Source organism: Tasmannia lanceolata, unplaced genomic scaffold (genome assembly GCF_043159265.1).
Source record: "Tasmannia lanceolata isolate RefF3 unplaced genomic scaffold, GAP_Taslan_0.1 ptg000012l, whole genome shotgun sequence".
Taxonomy (NCBI): Eukaryota; Viridiplantae; Streptophyta; class Magnoliopsida; order Canellales; family Winteraceae; genus Tasmannia; species Tasmannia lanceolata.
Window position 1 is genome coordinate 40,710,434 of NW_027518689.1, and position 22,708 is coordinate 40,733,141.

Consider the following 22,708-nt stretch of genomic DNA (forward strand, 5'->3'; position numbering starts at 1 on the left):
AACTCCCCATACCTTCCATTCTCGTAACCAGGTAGCGAGTCTAGATTTCTGGTTAATTTCGGGTCCTAGATCCCACATCTAGGTGGCGACTCTGTCAGTCTCTTTCGTGTGGAATTCGGATTGCCTTAGTGATCCCAAGTTCACATGAAAGACGAATTCAAATCAATAATTAAATGCACACGCCAATCGCGTGGGTACGGGAGACCAAGAGAAGAGAGCGCGGCGGCTCGCCCCACGCCCCTCTCGCGGGATCAGGGTACCACAGTCTGGCGACTCTGCTGGGGATCACCTAACTTCATTAAAATTCCAAAAGATAATTCATTTGAATTTAATTTAACTGGCTCATAAGAACTCTATCTCTTGTATACTTGTCAGATTAGTTTGTCTTGTTTTATTTTCTCATCACATTTTACTCAAACTTAATCTAACAAAACCTGAAGGCATCATAGATCGCGCGAACTTATTGCACACACTTACATCACTTGCATCTAAACCCTTGCATCTCACGTGCACACACGTCCTATTTTAGGAACCCGGAGTGTTATCTAGCATGGTTGACTGGGATTTCATCACCTGGTGCCTCTGTGCTAGAGAAGCATTCCACCCTTAGCCTGGTACCTTTATGGTACGTAAACGGATCTCTTGTTCACGTACTGATACGCCGGACACTGGTACAGTATATCGAGCAGGGATTCGCGCTAAGGGAACTCTTGGCCTTACCCCTAGATTAACCCACACATGCATGTAGTATACGAACACATGTGCATCACGTGTGTGAGCCTAGTTTAGGATATCCTACCCATTGGTGTCTAGATTAGGCCGTGGTCCATCTTCCAATGGTCACGATCGGTCTTTATATACACGAACAAAGTCATGAGTCGAGATTCTCTCTCCACTCCGATAGATTAGGATTAAGGTTGATGCCTTCAGGTAACACTGATAAAATGTGAAAAAAAAAAAAATTCCCTTTGGGTTAGGATATAAATCCCATCATTTCCAAAGATCTCATAGGATTAGTCATTCATGATCTATCCGTTGAAAGCAATCTTATGCTATCTCATCTAATCTTTTGATCGTGCGTCTTTCGTTCTTCTGTCATACGATTCGATCGTATCTTCATGCCATCCCCTAACTGGCAGATGCAGAATCTCACAATCTTTCGATTATGCGTTCTCATGATCTGATCATGCCTGGTCCAGATAATCCAATCTTGCTTGTACCCCTGGTCTGTTCCTCCTCTAGGGGCTACCTTTTTCAAGATTATTTTGCTAAGTCCTTCAGAGTTCACTCTCAGAATCCTTGAGCTAGGGGCATTTCCCTATGCGAATCAGTCATCATTGTCCAAAATTGAAAGTATCAGCCATGATGATGTTTAGAACGAACCAGCCTTCGCCGAGCCTTCAACGCCAAACAGTTGCAGCAGTTAAAGTTTTAGTCACTTACTATTTTATGTTGAGTCAGTCATCATGGTCAGTATAATTGTTGAGTCCGGTCTTACAGTTAAAGGTCAATGCCTAGTCCAGGCAAGTTATCTTATGTTTCCCTTTCTTATTTAGAGTTGTGAATCCTGAGCATGTTCAGGATAGGTCGTCTGATGTAATAGCTTTTCTTTAAATAAAATTTCAGTCAGTTCCAAAAAGTTCACTTGTGTCTGTTCTTAAGTGTGCTTCTGATCTTAAAATAAGACTCCCTCTTCAAATGAGGACAAAATTGACGAAACTCCACTTGAGTCACAGCAATTACTTGAACGAGAGGAGGAGCGCCAATCCCAACCTTTCAAAGATGAAATTGAAATGATAAACACTGGCACTGAAACTTTGATTCAGTGAATGCCGATTGAAAATACATTACCCTCTAAAGAGTGTGAAGAATTGATAAAATTATTTCAAGAATAAGAAGATTGTCTAGAAAAGCTACAACCGATACCAGGGGCAAGACATAGATGGAAAGCTCAAAGAAAATGAAGAAAGTGAGAAGATATATGCTATACAAGGGGCATAGAGTGGAAACAACTTTCATATTTCCAATCAATGACCTTGGTTCTCAAATTCACAACATAAAGCCAACAAATTCAAGATGAAAAGTTCAAGAGCAAACAATGAAAAGTGATCATCAGATATCGAGAGTACGAATCCATAGATGGAGGATGTCAAAGAACAAGTTTCACTCTATGAAAGTCAAAAGCACGTATTAGAATCTTGGAAGAAGAAGATCCATTATCTCTTACCTGGAAATGCCGTCAAATTCTGTGAAAAAAAAGAAAAGAAAAAATAAATAAATAATCAGTACCAGAGGGACCCTAGTAACCTAGATCGATTCCCAATTTGAACATCGGAAGGCCTCCTTTGGCCGAATAAATCCCAAAATCAGAACCCAACGTCAAAAGAATACCGGTTTGCAAATCCTTCGAGCCTGAATCAAATTTTCTTGAAAACCCATCAAACTAGGGGCATCCGCCCCGAACTACGCGAGACCTGATCCCTACACTGGGGTACGTAGGCAGCTCGGTTAAACCGAGTTCGGTCGATTCAAAAAAAAAAGAAAAAGAAAAATCAATCGTTCCAGAAAAAAAAAAGAGGGACAAGTTCCAAAAGAAGAGAAGTTAATTGTTCCAGAAAGAAAAGAAAAAAGGAAAAAAATCAATTAACCTTCAAACAATTGATCTTCAAACTAGGGGCATTCGCCTTGACCTACACACGACCTGATTCCTACCTTGGGATATGTAGGCAACCTGTTCACAGGTTCGGTCGAAATCTTTGTTGAACCTTAAGCCATTCTTTGAAAAGCCCTATCCTACCTATAAAGTCCTTCCGGTGTTCAGAACTAATGAGCTAGGTCCCGAAACACAAAAAGTAAAAAAAAAAAAGAAAAAAAAAGAACGGAGTTTGAAGATCTGCTAGACTAAAAACCTGAAAGGGCTGTCTAGGCAAAATTTAAGATCATTCCCCTGCTAAGTTGAAAACCCGAAAGGGCTTAGGCAAAAGCTAAGGGGATAGCCTGCTGGATAGAAAACCTAGAAAGGTGGTTCAGGCAAAAGTTAAGGCTAGCACGGTCCGCCAAGTCAAAAACCCTGAAGAGGTGACTTGGTCATGGTAAGAGAATCAGTATAAGAAGGCTACAGCCGGTATCATGACTGAAGATCAACTGAAGTTCAAGCAAATTCAAGTGATATCCTCAAAACTGGGGGCACTGAAGCTAAGCAATCTTAGGAGTCGTAATTAAATTCTTGAGGCATTACTGTTTCAAGGAAGAAGTCTAATGTTTACAATTTCAAAAAAAAAAAAAGAAAAAAAAGAAAAAAAAAGAAGCATTCCTCGAAAGGATAGACTTACCAAATAAAACGTTAACTAAGTCAGAAGCATTACTATGTCTGTCAGTGTCGTTAGTCAATCTTTGTCATTCTAAGTTCACTCCTTCAGAGCTGCTCAATCCTTTGAGTAGTGCCTTTCATCTAAGTTTTCTCTTTAGAAAGAGTCAATCGTCGTTCCTATGTCCAAATGATGTAACTGTCTTGGTGAAGGAGGCCCGACCTAAGCAGCTCCCTGCAATTATACCTGAAAGGGTTCGAGAATCTAGTCAAACAACTACATTTCAAAGAAGATCAACTCAGAAGAGTTCAGAAGTAGAAACATCAGAAAGCCCAGCTTCCGTAAAAAGATCATACCCCAGGAAGGCACCTTAAGCTTGGAAGAGCCCCAGATGCAATGGTGGTTGAGCCAATTTCTCAGAAAGATGAACCATTAAAATTCGGAATCTCCTTCTAGTTAGTTAAATACTATCCTGGTCAAGAAATGTTTATCTAAACACCTGTCAAGAGACAAATCCCACTTTTCCATGATTATATCCAGGAGATCCATTGTTCTAAATTACCAATCTCAAATGTCTTGTTCAAGGTTTCAGTTATCAAAATCCCCAGAAGACAAGACCAACAGTCTCATTGAGAAAAATCTTGTTGAAGTTTCATAAAAGTGTTCCTAATCCATTCTTGTTACTAATGGTTCTTCGTTCATAAGGTTGGTCGTCTCATCATTCGTCAAAGTCTTGGTTTCCAATATCTTTACTGGGCACGATCTATAATGTCCCCGATTTCATTGAGTTCAAAAAAAAAAAAAAATCCAAAATTCATCAAATCCAATTCTACGTCAAATTCAAATTCATGAAAACCTCTAAATTCTTCGAGCCCGTTTGTGAACGGTGCCTCTTTTCTCGAGGCCATTTGTGAATGGTCTCGTCTTCTCCTTGAGCCCGTTTGCGGACGGTACCTCATTTCCCAAAAATAAAAAATTCATCAAATCCAATCCTCGATTCAAACAAATCCAATCTTACGTCAAATTCAAGTTCATGAAAAATCTCATGTCCTCTTTGAGCCCTTTTGTGAAAGGTGCCTCATTTCTCGAGTCCATTTGTGAATGGTCTCGTCTTCTCCTTGAACCCGTTTGTGAACAGGTTTCTCATTCTCTGAGTCCATTTGTGAATGATCTCTTGTCCTCTTTGAGCCCGTTTGTGAATGGTGCATCTTTTCTCGAGGCCATTTGTGAATGGTCTCATCTTCTCCTTGAGCCCGTTTGCGGAAGGTACCTCATTTTCCAAAAATAAAAAAATTTATCAAATCCAAATCCTTAATTAAAAAAAAATAAAAATAAAAATCCAATCCTACGTCAAATTCAAGTTCATAAAAAATTTCTAAATTCTTCGAGCCCGTTTGTGAACGGGGCCTCATTTCTCGAGTCCATTTGTGAATGGTCTCGTCTTCTCCTTGAACCCGTTTGTGAACGGTGTCTCATTCTCTGAGTCCATTTGTGAATGGTCTCATGTCCTCTTTGAGCCCGTTTGTGAACGGTGCCTCTTTTCTCGAGGCCATTTGGGAATGATCTCGTCTTCTCCTTGAGCCCGTTTGTGAACGGTGCCTCATTTTCTGAGTCCATTTGTGAATGGTCTCATGTCCTCTTTAAGCCCGTTTGTGAATGGTGCCTCATTTCTCGAGTCCATTTGTGAATGGTCTCGTCTTCTCCTTGAGCCCGTTTGTGAATGGTGCCTCATTTCTCGAGTCCATTTGTGAATGGTCTCGTCTTCTCCTTGAGCCCGTTTGTGAATGGTGCCTCATTTCTCGAGTCCATTTGTGAATGGTCTTGTCTTATCCTTGAGCCCGTTTGTGAATGGTGCCTCTTTTCTCGAATCCATTTGTGAATGGTATCGTCCTCCTTGAGCCCGTTTGTGAACGGTGCCTCATTTCTCGAATCCATTTGTGAATGGTCTTGTCTTCTCCTTGAGCCCGTTTGTGAACGGTGCCTCTTTTCTCGAGTCCATTTGTGAATGGTTTTCTATCCTCTTCGAGCCCGTTTGAGAACGGTGCCTCTTTTCTTCGAGTCCATACAACTATGGTCTCTTATCCTCTTTGAACGTCATACATCTATGATGTCTCATTTCCTTGGAATCCGTACAAATACGGTATTTCATTCTCTTCAAGTCCATACAACTATGGTCTCTTATACTCTCTGAACATCATACAACTATGATGTCTCATTCCCTTGGAATCCGTACAAATACGGTATTTCATTCTCTTCGAGTCCATACAACTATGGTCTCTTATCCTCTTTGAACATCATACAACTATGATGTCTCATTTCCTTGGAATCCGTACAAATACGGTATTTCATTCTCTTCGAGTCCATACAACTTTGATCTCTTATCCCCTTTGAACATCATACAACTATGATGTCTCATTTCCTTGGAATCCGTACAAATACGGTATTTCATTCTCTTCGAGTCCATACAACTATGGTCTCTTATACCCTTTGAACATCATACAACTATGATGTCTCATTTCCTTCGAATCCGTATAAATACGGTATTTCATCTTGCCCAAGCCCATTCAAAAATGATGCTGCGTTTTCATTAAGAATCTTTCAAAAGTCATCCATTATTCTCTCTGAGACCATTTGAAAATGACGTCTCATTTCCTCTGAAGCTGTTCAAAAGCGATATTCCTTTCCCTCCGAAAATCCATTTGAAAATGGTATCCCATTTCTCTCGTTGCCAGCGGCACCGCAGCGGGTTTGTTTTATTGCATTCCAATTCTAGGATTTCATCTAAGGTCTTGCATTATATTAGGTTGCATTGTGTTTAGGGGGTTCTTTGTCGATTAAAGCTACGCAAAATGGTTCTGTCATTTTGACTTTGGTATTCGATGACTACGTCGTCTCTACCAAAGAGGGGCATCTGTAGACACCCACATTTTGCCTTACTTTAACCAACAATAACCTAATATATTGATCCGTAGAATTTCATTGGTAAAGTATGCATCCTCAAATTTTTTGAAAAAAACAAAATGATAAAGAGATGTACCTGGTGAGATGATTAGATCCGAAAAATTGAAAAATACCCTGATTGGTGAATTTAGTGTGTTAAATCCATGTGAGAACCCCCTCTATCATTGATTTATATGTTTTAGGTCATTAATATCTTGATCTGACTTTACGGATCATCAATCGGGACAAAATAAGCTAGGGTCACTTCATAGCCCGGACCCTGATTCCATTCCGAGACCCGATTTCCGTAAATCGTTAGATCAATGGCAGATCTTGACCTGGGTCTAACCATCCAAAATCACCTAACCTCTCCTCTCATCCTAACCATCCAAACCTCACCTAACCTCACCTAACCTCTCCTCTCATCCTAACCATCCAAACCTCACCTAACCTCACCTAACCTCACCTAACCACCTAACCTCACCTAACCTTACCTAACCTCACCTAACCTCACCTAACCTCACCTAACCTCCTATCCCATTCTCCTATAAATACCCTCTCATCCCACCATCCAAAGAAAGGAAGAAGAGAAGAAGAAAAAAGAACCCCTCTCTTAGAAAATTCATCCCTCTCCCTCATCTCTTCAAGGGTTCGGCCATCCTTGCCGGATCGGGTGATTTTATACGTTGGGTGATATATATCAAAAGCAGTAATTATCAAGCAAGGAATCATCTTCAAGGAATTAACATCAAAGAAAAATCAAACACAAAGTGGGTTTCCAAAGAGGTAGGCATTTATTTCAATTCTATGTAGGGTCTGTTTTCATGCATATCTTTTACTTTAAAAGAAAAACCATGTTAGGAAGCATGTAGGGTCCGTTTTCCCCCTGGTTAGCCTCTGGTTAGACCCTGGTTGCACCCAGGTTCGCTGCTGGTTGCACCCAGGTTCGATGCTGGTTGCACCCTGGTTCCCTACTGATTCGCACCCTGGTTCCCCTGCTGGTTGCACCCTGGTTCCCTACTGGTTGCACCCTGGTTCCCTGCTGGTTGCACCCTGGTTCCCTACTGGTTCGCACCCTGGTTCGATATTGGTTCGCACCCTGGTTCCCTGCTGGTTGCACCCTGGTTCCCTACTGGTTCGCACCCTGGTTCGATATTGGTTCGCACCCTGGTTCCCTGCTGGTTCGCACTCTGGTTAGACCCTGGTTGCACCCAGGTTCGCTGCTGGTTGCACCCAGGTTCCCTCCTGGTTGCACCCTGGTTCCCCTGCTGGTTCGCACCCTGGTTCCCTGCTGGTTCGCACCCAGGTTCGCTGCTGGTTGCACCCAGGTTCCCTGCTGGTTGCACCCCGGTTCCCCTGCTGGTTCGCACCCTGGTTCCCTGCTGGTTCGCACCCTGGTGCACCCTGGTCCGCACCCTGGTTTGTACCCTGCTTCCTCCTAGTTAGACCATGGCTAGTCTCGGGTTTGCTCCTAACTTAGACCCGACTCACTTGACCCTAACCATTAACCCAATCCAACCAAGTAATATCCCAACACAATCCGAGTCGCATGTCTGAATCCATTTGGCCGAATCTCATAAGCCCGCCCACTTTGAATTCCGAAAATTCAAACCCTTGATGATTCCTATATGCTCAATTCTTTGATGCAAATTCCCAATTCCAAAATCCCATTGCTAGATCAATGTTTCTGAATCTCAAGTCCAATGCTCAAATGCAAACCCGATTCCAGATACAAATACCAATTCTGTCTTCCAAAATCCAAGCAACCTCGCCGGTGGAACTACGTGTGGCTTGATCCCCATCACGGGGTACGTAGGCAATTTGGCACTCCCAAGTTCAGTCGCACCTTTCTCTATCTTTCCCATTCCCTCACACTATTCATCATCTCGATTCATCTCGTGTCTCTCGGAACCATTGGATTATGGTTTCCGTCGTAAGAACCCTTAGAGCCCAATTTAGGAACAATGGTGTCGTGTCGTGTTGTGTCCTAAGTTTTAGGGAGTCCTAGAATTAGGAGTCCAGCCTCATCACGGACGTTTGCTATGTATAGCAACCGTGCCATAGGTCTAGTTACACTAGTCACCCAATCTTTCCCTAGGACAAGCCTAGTAAACTAGGATGTAGGCAAACCTGCATTAGTCTAAGGGACCATTTGCATTTAGATGAGAATCATATAGCATCTTAGATGAAATCCTAAGATAATAAAATCCTCAACTTGAATTAAATAACTTCTCCTAAAACTGTTGAAACAGTCAATCCCGTCTAGGTCGGTGTCCTAGTTGAGTTAGGCATAAGTAGCTTAGCTTAGGTGCACCGAACTACGTCGACTCTGATCCCAGTGAGGCTTGGGTACGTAGGCAGCTTGGATGTCTGATGGCATACCACCCGCGAGTCGGCACCACAAACAAATTGTGGTGTTTTGTATATTAATTTTCTTGTAAATACTTAATCAAATCACTTAGGACTTTCCATGAAATTAGAATTCTAGGAGAACTTTCACTTAGATTGAATCCAGACAAATTAATAAATCAAGATACACATTTAGGATTCTCATTGAAATTAGATCATAGGATGCATGTCACTTAGTTCGCACATTAACATAGAGTTGAATGAGCCATTTAAAATAAATTTAAAAGAGTTAGCTTTTGGAATCGAAGACCGATTATCGGGCAGGAATGGTGCATGTGGCGGATAACTCCCCATACCTTCCATTCTCGTAACCAGGTAGCGAGTCTAGATTTCTGGTTAATTTCGGGTCCTAGATCCCACATCTAGGTGGCGACTCTGTCAGTCTCTTTCGTGTGGAATTCGGATTGCCTTAGTGATCCCAAGTTCACATGAAAGACGAATTCAAATCAATAATTAAATGCACACGCCAATCGCGTGGGTACGGGAGACCAAGAGAAGAGAGCGCGGCGGCTCGCCCCACGCCCCTCTCGCGGGATCAGGGTACCACACCCTCGCCGGCCTAAACCCATCTCCGAAGAACCACCTCCACCATCTGACTCTCCCTCCCTGCAAATCCACCAGACCCTAAAAATCTAAAATTTTCTTAGAGAGAGAGAGAGAGAGAGAGAGGGAGAGAAGAGGGGCTCGTCGTTTTTTTTTTATATAAAAAAATAAAATAAAAATATAATAATAAAGAAAAAAAAAGAGCATTTTCCGAAGGAGAGCTCGAGCTCCGCTTTCCGAACACTCTCCGATCAACCCCGTTTCATCCACCGAGGCCCCATCTCCCCATTTCGTTGTCCGCCATCTGCTCTTCGCTTAGGTAACTCAAATATCTCATCCATTTATTTATTTTTATGTTTATTTATTTATTTATTTATTTTGTCTTTCTAATGTTGCATTGCATGTGTGATTGTTCGAAGTTGATTCTTGTTTTGTTTAGCTTGGTTGTTTTGGTGAACTGTAATTGGATCCTAACAATGCCATTGGGTCATATTGGGAGCTTGCAAATGGGATTGTGATGGGTTTAATGCTGTTTCATTTATTGTTTCAAATTTTGTGAAGCCTGATTCATTATCTCCTTGCGTGAGTTCACTTCCCTCATCATTGGTGTCGATACTCATTCCAAGCCCTCATTTGGTCTCCGTCTTAGGATTTATCTAACTCCCTTCTAACCCTCCGACCATAATAATGGATAGATCTCAATCTCTTAGGATGCTTGGTGAATTAGTAACTTGAACTCATTGAACTCCATTTGGTCCATGGAATACCCTTACTGATCCGAGTTCCTGTGTGCTTACCTCACCTTTGGTTGTTATGGAACTTCAATCCTTGTATCAAAAAAAAAAAGATTAGGAATGAATTTTGTTCCTTGACTCATTTATTGAACCTCAATTGTGGACAAAGAGAAGAGTCCGGGCTTGTGGTTAAAATCCCATTCTGAGTTTCGAGCTCGTAGGCTATGATGAGGCTACTCGGAGCCCACACTAATCTTCCTCTTTCCTTCCCTTTCGAGGGTCCTCTTAGTTTTAGGATTTTCCTTAAATCTTAGGGTTTCTTATAGGTTTTTGAGAGATTGTCCATCGATTTCAGAGGTCGTCTCGGCGGGTCCCGGCTATGACGGAACGCATCTTGAGCCAGCCCCTTCCCTTCCTGCCTTAGAATTTTTGCCGGTTAACGGATTTCTTCTTCTTTAGAGTCAGTCCTAGAGAGTTTAGGAGTCAGTCCTACCATCCTAGGGTTTAGGAGTCTGTCCTACCCCTGTAGGGTTTAGGATTCTGTCCTATCCCTTCATAAAGTTTGGGGTTCCGTCCTCCCATCTTTCGGAGTCAGTTTTCAGCATAGGAGTCAGTCCTTCAGTCTGTCAGGAGTTTATCCTATCATCATAGGGGTTAGGATTCTGTCCATCCCCTCATCAAGTCATGTGATTTTGTCCGTTCCTGCAAGGTATAGGATGCTGTCCAACCCTTGCAGAGTCGTGATCCTGTTCATTCCCCCCGCAAAGCATAGGATGCTGTCCAACCTTTGCGGGATATCAGGAGTCTGTCCTCCCCTTGTGATGATAGGATTCTGTCCTCTTGTGTCAAAAACATAAAAAAACATCTTAAAAATCAAAAATCTCAAAAATCTCGACTCATTAGAGTGTAGTTAGGAAAATCTGGTCCGAACTACGGATGACTTGATCCCTAGTTGAGGGGTACGTAGGCAGCTCAGGCGTGCTGCTGGCATCCTGAGTCCAGTCACCCTTTCACCATCTTTTTACACCATCTTTTTAAATCACCATTTTACAAATATTTCTCACCTTTTCGTCCACCCAAGTTCAGTCAAACCTTTTTAATAAATATTTTCAAACATTTCAAAACAAAAGCAAAATTGGGCAAGGATGGTGATTGCCAGGTCACTCGGAGCCCTCTTTTCATTCCATTTCCGGTTTTCATCGTGATTTTCCGGTTTTCATCGGTTTTCTGACGTTTTATCGGGTTTTGGGACAGGTGATGACGTAGCGTGGCCCCTTTACAGGGATTGCCCTCGCTGAGCCCAACGATAGGTCATGACGATCGCGAGACTTTTTCGATCTTCAGCAGATTAGGATCGCCGGGCTTGATTCATTTTGAATCGCCCTCTGAGCCTATCGTGTGTTCCATCTTCTTTCCCCTGGCATTTTTTTTTGGTTCTCACATGCCGTTGATTTTTCGATTTCTTTCTTTTCTTACACCTTTTAGCTTGCTGTGTGCTTATCTTAGATTTCTCATGCATTCTAGTTTGTTTGTTCTTCTAGCGTGCGATCGATTGCCATTTTCTTAGTCTTATCTCTTGCATAGGCTTGCATGCTAGTGTGTTTACTTTACTGCTTTGATCGCTTAGCTATAGCGTTTATTCATTCGTCTTAGCTTGATTATCTGTCTAAACTTAGATATTTGCTTTCCTTATCTCATTATATCTGTCATTATCTGCTTAGCTGTAGCTATGCATGCGATTGTTTATTGCTTTCTTAGATGTGATGAGTTAGGATTAGATGCGATGAGTTAGGATTTGGATGTTCTTTTTCTTTGCCCATCCCCGGGTCATGCATGCTTAGATAGACATTTTCTCGGGGATGATTGTTCCCATTTCACATGATTTTTGCCCAAAACTCTTCAAAGTTAATAATAAATGGCATAAGAGACCAGGTGCTTGCACTTGGACGAATTGGGGGCGCCTAACCCCTTCCCCATTCGTCATCAGGCACGGACCTTTTGTATCTCTGGTTATCTGTTGCGACAGAGCACAGCATGGGATCCAGGGCCTACTTCCTTGGATGACGACTCTTTTTTTGTTCAAGGTGCGTCTCGAATCCGGGCTGGTCCCCGAATCGAGAGGTACCTCACTTTACATCGCCGCTCATGCTGTGAGGGGCACTCTTTCGAGAGTTCCTTGGCGGAGCTCTCCTTCACGTGGATGATCCTGAGACTCGCGCGGGGGCCCGTCCCCCCGCCTCTCTCGGATAGGGGTCCACACCACAAGAACCACCTCATGGCCCAGGATGCTGTGGCTACTCCCGAGTCAATTGGATGTTCTTGCCTTAGATTGATTAGAATGAATAAATCCTTATTTGATTCACTCGCATGGAATTCTCTTGATGTGGTTGAGTGCAACCAATGGTCTTAATTAACCATTGAATGCCAATACAAGTCAAGATGATGTGGCCACTCTCAAGTTATCTTGACATCCTCCTTTACATGACATAAAGAAAACTGAAATCGACTCATCGGCCCAAAACCGTATGCCAGTGGGTCGATTCCAGTTTACAAGGGTCCCTTAGGGGAGGTACTAACCGTAGAGTATGGATATCAGAATTACAATTTCATAAGAATCAATAATAAAAACAAACCATAATCCCATACTAATCATTTAGAAGCATATCTATATTCACATCAAAATAAAACATAATCCGTAAGTGGGCCTTGCCAAACATATGCTTTGCAAACCTTAAGGTCCCAAAACAATTTTATACACCAAAGCCCATAATGATAAAACCTTAACCATTGAGCTTGAAGGTTGACCAATGGAGTACTTTATTTGGCCTAAAACTGAGAATCCAAGTCAATGGTCTACTTGAGCGGGTCCTAGAATCGAATTTAACATCCTTTTAAAAAAAATCGATCTTGGCCCCAAAAAATCATTTTGGGCTTCAAGAAATCCATTTCAATGAAGTTAATAGGAAACATGGCAGAAGGGTAATTAAACTATTGACAAGCTTACAACCTTGCCCTCACTGTTTCATCAAATTTCCTAGCAACCGTACTTGATGGCATTAAATGCTAAAGTGGGTTGTCGAGGGTGAGATTACCAACTTGCCCTCTATGTATTCTTTAAATCACAAGTCAAACCATATACTTTAAAAATTAATATCTATGTGTGTTGAAATCAATAGCCTTTTTTTTTTGGGTAACTTTGAAAAAAATCTCGTACGCATTGATTGCATTTAATGCAAAAAGGCAACAAGAGAGGTAACTTTACTTCAATGCCCTTAGGAATAAGAAAAGGACTACTTGCCCCCTTTTCTTCTTCATTATCAGCAAAACGATAACAAAAGCTTGGGGCTTTGCGGCCATGGTGCCGTTCGCCGCCGACCGGAATCTTCTCACACCGTACGCCATTGTCGGATGACAATGAGAAGATTCCCTCAAGGCAAACTAGCGGGACCCACACCGCTAAATACCGACGACCCGTAGTGGGCCACCTCTCCAAAACGCTAATCTTATTTTGGTTCCTTTAGTATTTTCAATCTTTTCTGGAATTTAAAGTATTTATTTATCCACCCTAAATCACATATCCACAAATCGAAGATGTTAATCACTAATCTGGCGAAATGACATGGAGTTTCTCGGCTCTTGATACATAGATCCAACCAAAAGCATACGATAAATACCAAATAAAATTGAAAATAGCATATTAATTCTTCGATCAAAGCATCATGCTACGATCGACCATCATGGATCAGAGGTCTGCTCTGATACCAAATGTTAGATATTTAGTTAACTTTATGCGGAAAAGGATCATTACCTCCGGCCATGATGATAAGTTAGAAGCGATTGATGATGCACGAGATCCAACACGACAAACTCGGTTCTGACGTTATCTTCAGATCTATCCAAGCCTTATGCTCAGATCAATGGAATCATGGGCCGTTCTTTGGTAGATCCGGGAGCAGACAGAGAAAACCTCAAATCCAAGTTTCTAAAGGAATAGAATCGAATGGTTGCTCACATTAAGCAGCACCCGTATATATGCTTGAGGGAATGATTTGGTTTCCCAATTACACTAACATACTTTCCAATTTAGGATTCTTAATGAGAGTTATCTTTAGCAGCTAAAAACCAACTTTACAAAAGTCTTAAGATTTCCCAAATCTTAGGTGTATCAATTATAGACCACCTAAATGGAAACAAATTTCCAACAAAATTATGTTGCCCTACAATAACTTTTCCCATAAACACTGATGCTAAAGAACCACGTAATTATTCATACTTTGATTATAATGTCATATGGAGAATGAGAAAAGCGTTCATGCGCTGCAGTGCAGGGAGCTTATCTGCGCTATAGTGGTTTATAAAGCATCCCATTGGTTCGTATAGCGGGTCTCCTTTGAAACGTATAGCGGGTCCACAAGAAAGGAACCAATGTGATGCTTTATAAACAATTGAACCCAAAAGAGCCTTCGGGATGAGGGAAACAAAAACCAAAAGAATATGTTCGTTAGGAAATCTTTCGAGCCCTAATTTTACATACAATGCAGAATTATCAAGAAAATAAATAGAGCACCCTAAAAAATTCGAACATAGTAGAATATGTTCGTTAGGAAAGGGTTCCGAGCCCTAATATTACATACAAAGCAGACTTATCGAGAAAAAGAAAAGTAAATAAATAGAAATCCCTCAAAAAAATTTCGAATAGAGTAGGGTTTCGATTGGTTCCCTCTCAGCTGTGGGGAGAGAGAGCTAAAGTTTCTGGGCATGATCCCAGCCTTCCACACTAGCATATCACTCTATATTTTCCCTTAGTCACGGATAAGATCAGAGGGCTAGGATCATCCTATGGAAATGATATCTTGGGGCGCAACCTATTTACGTTGTGGCCCATCATATGCACAGTTTGGATCATCCTATGGTGTGGGTCATACAGTTCATTTTGAAAAATATGGGTGGGGCCTACCTTGTTCAAAGACTTCAATTAGGGGTGTAAACGAGCCGAGCCGAGCCGAGCTTGGCCAGGCTCGGCTTGGCTCGTTAAGCTCAAAAGCTCGGCTCGGGCTCGGCTCGACTCGGTCAGGCTCGCGACCTTACAAAGCTCAGGTTATATTAAGTTCACACCCCTCATCTTCCCTGGACAGCCCTATCTAGTGTAATTTGACTACTTTTTTGGCGTGGTCCAAGTAACAAATGGGGCTCCAAAAATGAAGTGACATATTTTGCCTCCCTCTTTCACTCCCTAGACAACCCTTTTAGTGTATATATTAATATATAATATATATATTTAAATATATTAAATTCTTAACGAGCCGAGCCTGGCGAGCTGGCTCGGCTCGGCTCGTTAAGGATTCGAGCCGAGCTCGAGCGAGCTTCCGAGCCCGAGCCAAAATTGACACCCTTAACTTCAATAAATTAGTTGTTAGGCCCACCAACTGTTCATGTTGCAGAAAGAGTGGAGTAGTGCTGTAAAAACATATTAATTAGTGACATTATCATAATATGTTAGTGTGAATATCAGCAGCCTTCAAATATCTCTTCCTTTCCTAATAAGATTCCACAGATAAAGAGATGCCAACTTCAAATTGGGAACTTTAAACAGACCTGACTACTTGTTGTTTTCATTCTTCTCTCCATAATATATTGGGTTTGATGATTCAATGGTTAAAGGAAAGGTTAAAAACTTGCTCCTTACAGTTTGCTTTACGTCTGGTTTTGTTTGTGTTTTTTTGTTCTGTTTTGTTTTGAGAACCAATTGAGTCCAAAACTGATTAGTGGACCCAAAATTAAAGGTACTTTTGAGTCCAATAATTAGTTTTTGGACTCACAGTCGGTTGTCGAAATCCAAGAGGAGCAGGGGGCCTTGGTGTTTCGTCATTTGCATAGGCATAATAAATTCTGAAGTGTTTCTTTTGTTTTATGCTCTACAAGAGACTTGAAAAGTGACATATTTCCAACAGCCTTGGCCACGCTGCTAGTTGATGTTTTGATATAGTTATCGTCAACTTCTTGTTTATGCTGTGACCTTTCATATCATTTGTGCACATTGAGGAGATTTGATGGCCTTTGCATGTCACAACTAGTACAATTGACATATGATAACTGTGGGATTGTTATTTAGGCACATTGCAAATAGTTTTGTTTGATGGCTTGACGTTCTAAGCTGGTGTTTCTTGATGCCTTGTTGTTTTGCTTGATCGAATCTTGTTAAATTTGCAAATTGATCCCCTCTTTTATTGTAGTTCAAACATTTACACATCCAAATAGAAGTATTGTGATATGTATCACATATTGCTATTGTTAATTAATTTGAAAGTGAGAAGCGTACCTCAATTCGCATGTGCAGTGGAAAATCGGTTGATAGATTTTGGAGTTACCAAATCGCCAACATGTAGAAATCAAAATGCCGACCACTTTTGAGCTCCTCCATGTTCAACCGTGAGTCCGATGGTGCTCTCTTCCAATCTCCAAATTCCTGAGATTGTAAATTTTTGAACAGTTGCCAGGGAGTGGAATCTCATGGCTTTTATATGCTTCACTAAAACCCTAAACCTATGGTTAGGTCTCCTTGGTAAATTCTCAATTTGTGAGGGGCAAATTGGTCAACCCATCACCAGTCACATAATTTACCAGTATAACCATTATCAATCGGTAATTGTAATAAAGCGAGTGTGCATAACCCTTAGATGATTTCCCAATCAATTACATCTATTAAACCCCCACTTTGAATCGAGTCTAAACATGAGATTTTTTCATTTTTTCAATATATCAATATATTTCCGGATTCCCTCAATTCAAAGTGTTCCTCGACTTGATAGCCAATTTTCATGTTTCTGTTGAGGCCTCTAAACACACTCAAATTAAATATGATTAAATATAACTTAATTGGGAATTCAACAACTAATTCCTCAACTTTGATCAACACATTGCAATGAGTCCCAGCATGGGCATTCATCACTTTGTCCCGTGTAGTGCCTTATGTCCCATATCAAAGAGTTCACCACAAAGGCTTCTCTAGTTAAGTGTACTATGGACACACTATCGTAATACAGTGCACGTAATTCAACGTATTTCGAAAAAAACATACATTAGCCCAATTCCATCGAATTCCTTTCTGATCCCTCCCACATGTGAATATTTCCACATGTTGTGAATTAGTACTTCCCAGTGTGAGACACCAACACATGATCCACGTGTTTACTCAAACACATCGGGCACCAGTCTTCAGGAGCCGATTCCTCCAGACATACGCCAGTGGAACATACAAAGTACCACGTTCATGGCTTAATTCCATCGACATATCCCATGCTCCTATCATCATTGCATGATGTATTCTGTGGTGTTGTTTCGGCATCAATTAGATCAATGCACATTCCTGAAACCCCGCTCATCGTGGAAATATAGGCCCAAACTTGCTAAGAGGATTTTCTAAGATTCCATCCAACACATGTTGTACACTAGTTAAGCGTGCTGAGTACACACTATTGTATTACAGTGCACGTAATTCAACATAGTCCTAAAAAGTGTACATTAGACCAATTCCACCCAATTACTTTATGATACCTCACACTTGTGTATATTTCCGCACGTGGTGAATGAGTACTTTCCAGTGTGAGACATACCAACACACGATTCACGTTTTTCCTCAAATACATAAGGCCACCAGTCTTTGGGAGCCGATCTCTCTAGATAGACCTTAGTGGAACATTCCAAGTACCACATTCATGGCTTAATTCCATCGGCAGATCCCATGGTCCTATCACCACTGCCCGATGTATTCTGTGGTCTTGTCCCGGCATTAATTAGGCCAATACATATTCCTGACACCCCACTCACCATGGAAATATAGATCCAAATCGGCTAAGAGGATTTTCTAAGACTCCATCTAACACATGTTGTGCATTAGAGTACTATAAGAGGAAATTAGATTATTGGCAATAAAATGGTCGTGCAAGGCCACAAAAATGCCATAAATTCCAACATTCACACTTGGCCTAAAAGACCAATTTCCTTTGATTTCCTAAGACCCACTTTTCCAGCTTGTGTTTCAAACACTTCCGCCTTAAAACTTAGATCTCAGTAAACACTATCACAACTCAATGTAATAGATTCCAATATCAATTCCACAACCTTTAATTCCCTTGAGACCTTTTAAAACCATATTAGTTCCACATCCTTGTAAACTGGTGCATATTCCTTGTGCTGCTTTAGAGACAAGTTTGAGAGTCGGTCTTCACTACAGTGCTGCTTTAGAGATTAATAGAATTTGGATTGAATCTTATAGTCTCGCTCTTAACAACATCATCAAAGGCAAAAATAAAACACCATGGCACATTCACTATATTCTAAAAGAAATAAGAAATATAATATCTACTATGTATTTCATTAGGGCGTTGATATTCAACCCCCCCCAGCTGGCTAACGTTAAACGTTAGGATTTAACGTATATGTCACTTTCCTACCATTTGACCTCTCTCTCTCTCTCCACACACACACAATAGCAACAGTGGTGGGCCCAACAGAAACGGTTGGTGGAATGGTGGGCCCATCTTTAAACAACGTAGGCCCCGCCCATACCACACCATAGGATAATCCAAACCGTCCATTTGATGGGCCATAAACGTAAATAGGTTGCGTCCTAAAATATCCTATCCATAGGCTGATCCTAGCCCTCCGATCTAAATAGAAAATACATCTTATGCAACCTCTATAGATTGTAGGGTTGTGATCATCCTATGGAAATGATTTTTGGGGCACAACCTATTTACATTGTGGCCCATCAAATGAATGGTTTGGATCATTCTATGGAGTTGGTCGTAAAGTAACATTAAGGCCCGTCCACATCATAGGACGATCCAAGCCGTCCATGGTTTGGATAATCCTATGGAGTTGGTCGTACAGTAACATTAAGGTCCAATCGTAGGCGCCACTGATATTTTTTCAAATTGAAGTGTACTGTCCACAACATAGGATGATCCAGACCGTCCATGGTTTAGATCATCCTATGGTGTGGTTCATACAATAACATTAAGGCTCAATTTAGGCCACACCTATATTTTTGAAAATGAAGTGTACAGTCTAGACCATAGGATGATCCGAGCCGTCCATTTGATGGGCCATAATGTAAATGGGTTGTGCCCCCAAAAGGGTTGGCCCATCAAATGAATGGTTTGGATCATCCCGGGGTCGTACAGTAACATTAAGGCCCGTCCACAACATAGGATGATCCAAGCCGTCCATGGTTTGGATAATCCTATGGAGTTGGTCGTACACTAACATTAAGGCCCAATCGTAGGCTCCACTGATATTTTTCAAATTGAAGCGTACCGTCCACAACATAGGATGATCCAAGCTGTCCATGGTTTGGATCATCCTATGGTGTGGTTCGTACCAATTTAGGCCCCACCCATATTTTTGAAAATGAAGTGTACCGTCCAGATCAGAGCCGTTCATTTGATGGGCCACAATGTAAATAGGTTGTGCCCCAAAAATCATTTCCGTAGGATGATCACAACCCTACAATCTATAGAGGTTGCATAAGATGTAGTTTCTATTTAGATCGGAGGCTAGGATCAGCCTATGGAAATAATATTTTGGGATGCAACCTATTTACGTTTATGGCCCATCAAATGGACGGTTTGGATTATCCTATGGTGTGGTATGGGCAGGGCCTACGTTGTTCAAAGATAGGCCCACCATTCCACCAACAGTTTCGGTTGGGCCCACCAACTGTTCTGGTTGTGTGTGTAGAGAGAGAGAGAGAGAGAGGTCAAATGGTGGGTGATGGGGTGTGAAAACACCAGCCTCTCACAGGCTGCCACCTGTCCCAGAGTAGGTGAGACTCAGCCTCTCACAGGCTGCCACCTGTCCCAGAGTAGGTGAGACTCAGCCTCTCACAGGCTGCCACCTGTTCAGAGTAGGTGAGATCCAGCCTCTCACAGGCTGCCACCTGTCCCAAAGTAGGTGAGACCCAGCCTCTCACAGGCTGCCACCTGTCCCAGAGTAGGTGAGACTCAGCCTCTCACAGGCTGCCACCTGTTCAGAGTAGGTGAGATCCAGCCTCTCACAGGCCGCCACCTGTCCTGGACACCTGTCCAGGACACCTCAACAGATTTTCCCTATAAATAGGGGACTAAAGCTCAGACTGATGGGTAATGCGAAAATCCCTTCTCTCCCTAAACTCTTAAGACATCTCCCCTTCACTCCTGCTCATACTGACTTGAGTGTCGAAGGGCCTGTCCGGAGTAAAACCCGGTCTGGTCTTCTGACCTCGCTTGCCTTGTGCAGGACTAAGCACTCACCGCAGGACTCATACTCAACCTCCCTCGTCGCTCGCTCTCAGCTCTTACGCCACTGCTGTACCTGTTACCGATTTTTGGTCTAACAGATTGGCGCCATCCGTGGGACCAAGAACTAAAAGCTGTTCTTACATCTCACTTACAAAATGGCAGGGCGCAAGAGTGCGCGATTAGCTTCTGCGCAGAACGACCAAGCCGCGCTACCTCGCAGGACCCGGAGTGGTCGAATCGCCTCGATGGTAGTGGCAGCTTCTGCCGACCAAAGCCTTTCTCGCTCGGAGCATCACAATCCCGTGCCCACCTCGGAGCAAGTCCAAGCCCTCTTCCAGCAGATGACGGCCCTTGTTGGTCAGTACCAACAACTACTTCAAGCACCCCCTCCACCTCCTCCAGAGGCCCCGCGATCTGCCCAAGGAGTCCACAGGGGAGAGTCATCACGTCACGGGGAGGGCAGAACTCATCACTCCGCTAGACAAGTTTATCGCCCCATAGTGAGGCACGCCCAGACAGAACCTCATCACCGCGAAAGATCGCGGTCTCGCTCCACGCAGAGGCGCCGGCCTCACGAAGATCGTTTGCCACCGGCGAAATCTCGACCTCGTCGTAGGAGTCCGGAAAGTCAGTCCGGTTCTGCGGCAAGCCCATTTGTGGGAAGAATCAGGTCCCCAGACCGCAGAACGGATCCGCTGCTACAGAGAATGGAGGAGATGAACCACCGGATAGAGGAATTGGCGAAGGATCAGAGCCGGCCCGCCTCTAGAGCGTTCTCAAGCAGAACGCCATTCACTAAGGATGTCCTGAGTGCTCCAGCACCCAGAGGATTTAAGATGCCTGCCGTCCCTCAGTACGACGGCACTACCGATCCCGTGGATCATCTGGAAACATTTAGAACAATGATGCTCCTCCAGGGCGCCTCCGACGGCTTCATCTGCAGAGCCTTCCCAACGACGCTCACTGGCGCGGCAAGAGACTGGTACTCCAGGATCAAACCAAACTCCATCAACAATTTCGACGATTTTGGAGAGGACCTCGTCCGCCACTTCATGAGCAGCCGCAGGCCAAAGAAAACAACAGCTTCCCTGATGGCCTTGCGACAGGAAGACAATGAGCCCCTGAAGGTGTTCGTCCGCCGCTTCAACAGGGAGGCACTACAGGTGCCCAATTTAGATCCCTTAGCGGCTATGAACGCACTCCTCACCGGTGCAAGATCTGATGATTTCCGTCGAGCGGTGGCTCGGCAAAATCCGCACTCACTGGCGGATCTCATGGCCGGGGCAGAAGAGTACATAACAGTGGAAGAAACACTGGCAGCTCTTAATTCAAACCGGAGGATAACCTCTGAAGAGAAGAATCTGCCTAAACAGCGTAGGGAGGATAAACCTCCCAGGAAAGAGAAGTCTCCACCCCCTCAGAGAAGAGAAGAGAACTTCACACCTCTCAATACCTCTAGAAAGCACATACTGGCAGCGATCAGTGAGGAGGAGTTTGTGAAGTGGCCGCCCAGAATGATCTCCAAAGGAAACAGAAGAGATCCTTCAAAGTACTGTCGGTTCCACAAGGACCACGGCCATGACACAGAGGATTGCTGGCAGCTCAAGGGAGAAATTGAGCAGCTGATCAGCCGGGGTTATTTGAAAAAATACATCCAGAATGACGGCCGCACCCAAGGGCGCAAAGGAAAGAGTCCCCAGGGCCGTAGCCCTCGAAGATCACCGCAGCCCCCTCCTCAGGATAAGACTTCTCAGGTCACCGACGCGCAGCCTGAGGCACCCCGATCTCAACCAAGGGGGGTTATCAATACAATCATGGGCGGACCAGCCGCCGGGGGCACCTCCTCTGCTGCTCGAAAAGCATATGCACGGCAAGTTAACACCGTTCACACAACCAGCAAAAAGTCAAGAACGGAGAATGAGATCTCCTTCTCAGACGCAGATCTGGACAGCCTTATTTTGCCCCACGACGATGCATTGGTGTTAACCATGCTCGTTGCCAACTGGGAGGTAAAGAAAATTCTTGTGGACAACGGGAGCTCAGCGGATATTCTATACTACCATGCCTTCGAGAAAATGATGATAGGCGACGACCGTCTAAGGCCGGCGAACTCAGATTTGTTCGGCTTCTCCGGAGAGGTCGTAAAAGTGGTAGGGCAGATTGAGCTCCCCGTTCTTGTCGGAGACCCACCTCGTCAAGCATTCGCCATGGTTAACTTCCTGGTAGTGAAGGCCACCTCGGTCTATAATGCTATCTTGGGACGGCCTGGCCAGAATCTGATCCGAGCAGTCGCCTCAGCCTACCACCAAAAAATGAAATTCATAACCCCTAATGGTGTGGGGGAAGTTCGCGGAGATCAGCCTCAATCAAGGGAGTGCTATGCAATGGCACTGAAAGGAAAAAACACAGTGGAATCACTGCCAATCGAACTGCTTGATGTAAGGGACGAACTCAGGGGTACTCAACCCGCTGAGGACCTACTCTCCATCCCACT

At 43.2% G+C, this 22,708-nt stretch overlaps 1 long non-coding RNA gene across 1 annotated transcript in view; it reads left to right on the plus strand.

The window, feature by feature from the left end:
- The window catches only part of LOC143888222 (uncharacterized), a 37,213-nt gene extending 20,597 nt beyond the window's left edge, over positions 1 to 16,616 (plus strand). The window contains exons 4-5 of the long non-coding RNA XR_013254507.1: positions 1,140 to 7,034; positions 16,272 to 16,616. This is a non-coding gene — a long non-coding RNA (uncharacterized LOC143888222). The remainder of the gene's footprint in view (positions 1 to 1,139; positions 7,035 to 16,271) is intronic.
- Positions 16,617 to 22,708: the final 6,092 nt, after the last annotated feature.